At 37.9% G+C, this 6,239-nt stretch overlaps 1 long non-coding RNA gene across 1 annotated transcript; it reads left to right on the top strand.

Annotated features, from left to right (window-relative positions):
• Positions 1-467: 467 nt before the first annotated feature.
• Positions 468-4,047, top strand: LOC120752067 (uncharacterized). Its single transcript, XR_005700597.2, has 3 exons — positions 468-878; positions 1,351-1,482; positions 2,408-4,047. It is a non-coding gene; the product is annotated as an uncharacterized LOC120752067 (long non-coding RNA).
• The last annotated feature ends 2,192 nt before the right edge of the window (positions 4,048-6,239 follow it).

Below are 6,239 nucleotides of genomic sequence, written 5' to 3'. Positions count from 1 at the left end.
TATTGAATAATTGATGAAATTAATATTATTTCACATTAACTAAACAGCAGTGCTAGGAAAGGTATTCCCCTCCTTATGGTAACTAACTCATATAGACATTTTAAAATACCAGCATGTGGTCCATCATTAGTAGACCAATCTTGCTGTTGCTTAGTTGTCAAATTCAATGAAGGTAGCAGGAGTTAAATTAGTTGTTGTTGTTGTGCATTATTTGGGTTCATATTGTATTTCATTTTATATTGGGTTTTGTAATGGTTTCTTCTGTGCCCCCTGTTCCTATGGAAAATGTACCAAGAGATTTGTTCCCGCTCCTTTTCCCCTCATTAGCCCACACTGGAATGTAATCCAACTTTGTTCCACTCCCACCTTATCCCTCATTGGGTAGTGGCTTGTCCCTGCCTCTAGCCCTTCCCCCTGGATAAAAGCCAGGAGACCACGTGGGGCTCTTAGCGCTTGGAACAGGGACAGGGACAGGGACTGGACCAGGCTTCTGACCCTGCTGGGGCAGGACCACAGGAGAAAGACTGAATAAAGCCGTGATTCTCCCCGGACCAAGGGTAGACACTTTCCTTTTGCCATCGATGGGGGCCTGCTCTCTCTAAAGGAAAATGTTCCAGCCTCTCTGAGATCTTTGGGACCCTGAGGAAAAAAATCCTTCCAGCTGTGGTTTCTCTCTCAAGCTAGCCGAGGCAAAAACAGAGCCGGGGCTCTGAGAGAGAGGCACGCAAGCTGTGAGACTGAAGAATCTCTCAAAATCAGAAGAAACTGCTGACTACTCAGAAGTTACTGACAAGGAACAAAACTGCATAAGTTTCATTTCCTTAGGAAAAGATTAACAAGTCAACATGCCAGAGTACCTACATTTTGATTACTTTAAAGTATGCTACTTGAAACTGTATTTTGTTCTTTTTAAAAAGTTTGGGGGGAAAGAAAGAGCAATATTTGTTTTTTTTATTGTCTTTTTAAAAACATGGGGGTTTTTAGGTTGGGATTAGAAACTCTTCAAAAAAGCAACAGAAATTCAGTTTCTTGGGTTTGGGGTTTTTAGAAGTATTTATTAGTATTACTAATTAACTACTAACAATCTTTTAATTTCCTAAAGAGGACTTGTATATATTTATTCAGAGCACTTCATAGTTGTTAGTTCAGGCCTTTGAAAAAGGAAGATGAGCAGCTTTAAAGTGAAGTGCATCTACGCTTGACCCACAGTAGCTCTTCTATAGGCAGCCTTACTTCCTGTGAAGGTGAAGAGGAAGTGTACTTAGGGTGTGAAGTGCCTTCATCATTTTTTAACTACTAAAAGGCTAAGGTCTTGTCTATTTCTCCTTGCACTTTAAATTCTGAATCTAGATGAAAAATCTTTGCAAGCAAACTCTTCTCAAGAAGTCCAGTTCTAAGTAAAATGTTATCTGTGGATGTATTGTTTGTGAGCCAGACTTTGTGGCATTCTTAACATGTATCCTGGAGGCTGGACAGAAACAGGTAGGACCAAATCTGTGTACTGATTTGGTGGTGGGGTTTTTTTGTGTGTGTGTGTGTGTTTTTGTTGTTGTTGTTTGTTGGTTTTTTTTGGTTTTTTTCCCCCCTCTGTGAGTAAAGATGACTGGCTTGCTTAGTCACACAATTATGAATGGCACTGAAGAGATTGGTAGGTTAGGGGAATCCCCACCAAACTGTCTCCTGGATTGTTTTAGAAGAAAAGATTGCACCGCACAGTAGATTTCTTCTAAGAAACATCCTGTGGAGATTTCCAAATGATTATGACAGAAAATGTCCACTCTCTAGGTTGGTTTGAAACATTTAATGGATATTTTCTTACTGATGCTTCAAATAAATCATTGACTCTGGCATCTGCCCACATCTACACACTGGTGTTTCCATATACATACGTGATAACTAACAATTATAAATTGTGTAAGGAATAAGAAGAAAATGATCAGATTTTTCCCCAAGATGCTGACATTTCAACTTAGAATATTCAATGAGAAATTAAAGCAGGATTGTTTTCACTACTGTGTATTTCCAAATTTAAATGTGAGTATTAATTTCTAAAAATAAATATATCTGTAAGATAAAGTACTTACGCCATGAAAACAAATACAACCGTACAATGAAAACTCAAACAGCACTTGAATTCCTTATTAAAAATTAGATCAAAAAGCTCCAATGCAAATAAAAGCCAGCAGCAGAGAAAGTCAGTGTAAGGTGAAGGAAAACAGCACCCAACATGGGAAGAAAATTCTGTAAATATAATGAGAGGAAGGTGAGCAGGACTGGCTCACTGACAGGTTGATAGTCTGAAAAGTCCCATTTTGATACAGTATCAAGAAGGTATGAAAAGTATTAGGCTGTTACCAATCTGCAATGAATTGTCAGTTGAGTCTATGCTTTTTTTGTGTGGTTGCAGGCTGGCCCTGGATGAGGTTGATGGAGATCCCTGAATGGATGGACCTAGCACATACAGAAACCAATAGCTAGTTCAAGACTAGCATCCTTTGGTCTTCTCTCTTTAAAGATGACATAGTCCTTCTGAGAAAGAGCCTTGGGTTATTATCACAGTTGCTTGGATGTAGAAGTTCCAGTAGTTTTTGCTTCTTTTGAAGGTGAATCTGATCCTATGAAAATGAAACTGATTAACAGACAGAAAATAGCAGACATCTCTGTATGGAGAGTTGAAGTATAGAGAAAAACATAAATTCACTTACTGGGAATTGAGGAAAGATACTGTGTGCAAAACATATTTTTTCTGTCAGTACTGTGCAGCAACGGTAGACGTATAGCTCTATATTTACAGGAAGCATCAGAAAGACAGAACACAGGCCAAATTACAGCAGAATTATTTTCTCCATGAATTATCTCTCTCAAAGTGAATTAAAGTATTACCTTGAAACTAATGGAAATATTTGTGGAAAAGGTTATCATAATACTAGTATGCTGGTCTTATGAAGAGCAGGGCTATTAGAGAATCACAGAAATCATAGAATATCCTGAGCTAGAAGGAACAGCGGAATTAAAAACCTTGGAAGATCACTTTAGGGAGAACTATTTTAATAAAATATATCTTTATTTGGTAGAATGCTTCACATCCACCAAGGCAAAAAATTCCTTATCTGAAGTCATCATGTTTCACTGTTAGCATTAAAAATCAATGATATGAATGCTGTTGGTGCTAGTGTGTAAAAAAGCATAGGCAAAAGTATTTCAAAAATATTAGGAAAAATCTTTGAAACAATAGTCTTTAAATAATGTTTTTCTAAAGCAAAGAATAGAAGTTCATACTTTCTGTCCTTGCCCTGCAACCATACTAATTAAAAAGTGATCAGAAAAAAATCTCAACCTCAAAACTCCAAAATATATCCCAAGATCATGGAATCATATAAAACAAGAAGCTTTAATGTGGAAACAAATACTGTAAGATTCATGATATTATGCTCATAAAGGGATGTACCTCCAAAGAATATTATGGTGCTGAAAACAGAAAACTTTTGAGTGTTTTATTCCTCTTGGAACAAAGAAGAAGAGAGGGTGAAAATGGAAGATTTTATGTTGAAAAACTGTAGATACTCCACGGCTGTAGCACAGGAGGTATCACACCAGCCACAATTCAGACTGCTGCTGTGCCAACAATTTGCTGCTTTTCCATTGATATGGACTTAAACTAAAACTGAATAAGATTTAGAATTTTATTCTAAATTATGGGCAATAGATTTCAATCAGAATTTGAATATGTGGAAAAACTCCAAACAGTGGAAATACAGAGTTAAAATGCACACCACGTTTGCCGATCACTCTCTGCTACATTGTCAATTTTTTTTCCCATATTTTAATACAAGAGAAAGAGTATTTTGAAACTTCACCTGCCTTTCTCATGGTTAGCTCTCATCGATACCTTATAGTTTCTAAATCATTCATACATGTAGACTGTGTTTTTTTGTAAAGCTGGAATACCATTTTGTACCAGCTTGAAATATCGCACAAGAAACAAGAAGGAAACTTTGGTCTCCATTGCATATTGCAATTCATGCAGAATTAGCAATAAGAAAATATGTGGTTTAAGTCTCTCTTTCTAGGCTCAGAATTCCTCATATATGCCAATTCAACAGTCTATCAAGGAAAAGAAGAGGAAGATAGAATTATGCTGATTTTAGAAACAGGAACATGAACAGTTATCATTGAAGACAGATATTCTGAGGAAAATATTTGTTATCATCTCCAGAGAATTATTTTAACATGTGTCCTGAATATTTATATAATTACTGGAGCATTTAGATAATATACAGCTGATATTAGTACAGTTAAGACTTTCCATAAAGTCCATTATAGTGTTTGAGAAAAACTAGCCTGGAACAGCTATTCCTGCTACCCTCGTCTTGGGTAAAGAAAAAGCTTGAACTCATACATACAGGATAGATGAGTACTCACACCATCAGGAGTAATTATTTCCTGTTGCTAATTCAGAAAGGAATCATTAGTGTTTGGTGGGGAACTCCTGCATGTGTTTAACAAATTAAAAAACTGAAGGTGAGTATGAAACAGATGTCTTCTATGGTTCAAAGTATCAAGATTTTAATAATTTTGAACTTACACTCTAATCACTTCAAGTTGTACCTGTCAGCTCATTATCTATTTTGACTCCTGTCTAGATGTATAACACCACCGAGTATTAGTTTCTTCTTCCTTCCCTTTCTTCAGAAGACTTAATGGCTTATGTGTGTGAGAAATTTTGGGGAGGAAAGAGGGGTCAATAATATGTTTTTTCTTGTTTGCATTTGCATGCAGACAGGAGTGTGTAATGGAGGCCAAAGGGCCTTCCTTGTGTCACAATTTAGATTGTACAAACTAGTTTTCCGACTTTCTCATGCAATATAATCTCCAAAGTGTCCTTGGAACATGCTGAAATTTTGTTTAGAAAAATGTAAAAACAGTTAATTTTGAACATTTCAGAACTTCCCTCTGCCCTGAAATTTTGTCTTATGAAACAAAGCAGATGATTTGTGCCAACATTATCCTTACTAACCCCTGGTAACATCCTCTGATTAACAGAGATCCAGTGGTCAGAAGGAGTAGCCAATTACATCATCCATGATGTGCAGCACTGATGAAGCATATTTTTATCTGTAGGAGCGTGGTGGGTTGGTTCTTTTTATTTGATTTTTGGTTTTGATTTTTGTTTGGTTTGATAGATATTGTGTTTATTGTTTTGGTTCCCCCCCCCCCCCACGCCCCCCCGGGAAAATGACAGTTACAGTATGTTACAATGTTTGTAAGGGTTAGTTGCAAATTCATGGGATCATAGAAAGGTTTGGGTTGGAAGAGACTTTAAAGATCATGTAGTTCCAACTACATGGGCAGGGAAACTTCCCCTAGGGCAGGTTGCTCAGAGCCCCATCCAACGTGGCCTTGAACACTTCCAGGAATAGGGAACCCACAACATTTCTGGGTGATGTTCTGGTGTCTCATCACCTTCACAGTGAAGAATTTCTTCCTAATGCCAAATAATCCCCATCCCTCTGACAGTCTGAAGCCATTCCCCCTGTCCTACTGTCCTATGCTCGTGTAAAAAGTCCCTCTCTCACTTTCTTGTAAGTCCCCTTAAGTCCCCTTAGTCATGAAGCCTGAGTATCAAGACACCTACTTCGCAGGTCGAAACAGCACGAATAACAGTGTTTGGTAATTACATAGCACTGGTACAACGTGTAGGCAAAGTTTAATCACTTAACACCCTCAAGAGTGTCAACACCCCCTCCACTGCCCCAGCACTGTGGAGGAGGAAACAAGGGAATTATTTTGTTTGCTTTGTTAGAAAGGGAGACTGAGAGGTGAGGCATGATAGAACAACTCAGAGTGAGTTTTCCAACCATGGGCTGCTTTTCTGCAGCAATGATAACAGAGAAAGCTGCTGTATTTTAGTGAAATGAAAATCAGGCAGAGATCTGCTGAACTGCCATGGGCAGTTGTTCACTAAACCACTCAGCACTCTGAGGAATATGCATAAAACAAAAAATGAAAGGGAAAAAACTATAATCGGGGGTCATAGTGAAATTTGGTATGACTCTGCAAGGGCATCTTCGGGTATTTGGTGTAAGGTGTTATATGAACCGAAGGGTGTGAAACCTCTGCTTTGCATGAAGAATCAGATGACTTCCAGGCAGTAAAATGAAAAAATGCCTTGGTTTCACTTCTGTGTTAGGACCAGATGATAATCCAGCTGTGACTATGGAGTCTCACAGAAGGACCAC

Source organism: Hirundo rustica, chromosome 4 (assembly GCF_015227805.2).
Source record: "Hirundo rustica isolate bHirRus1 chromosome 4, bHirRus1.pri.v3, whole genome shotgun sequence".
In the NCBI taxonomy this organism is placed as follows: domain Eukaryota; kingdom Metazoa; phylum Chordata; class Aves; order Passeriformes; family Hirundinidae; genus Hirundo; species Hirundo rustica.
Note: the sequence above shows the minus strand (reverse complement) of the source record. Positions and strands in the feature narration are given on the sequence as shown.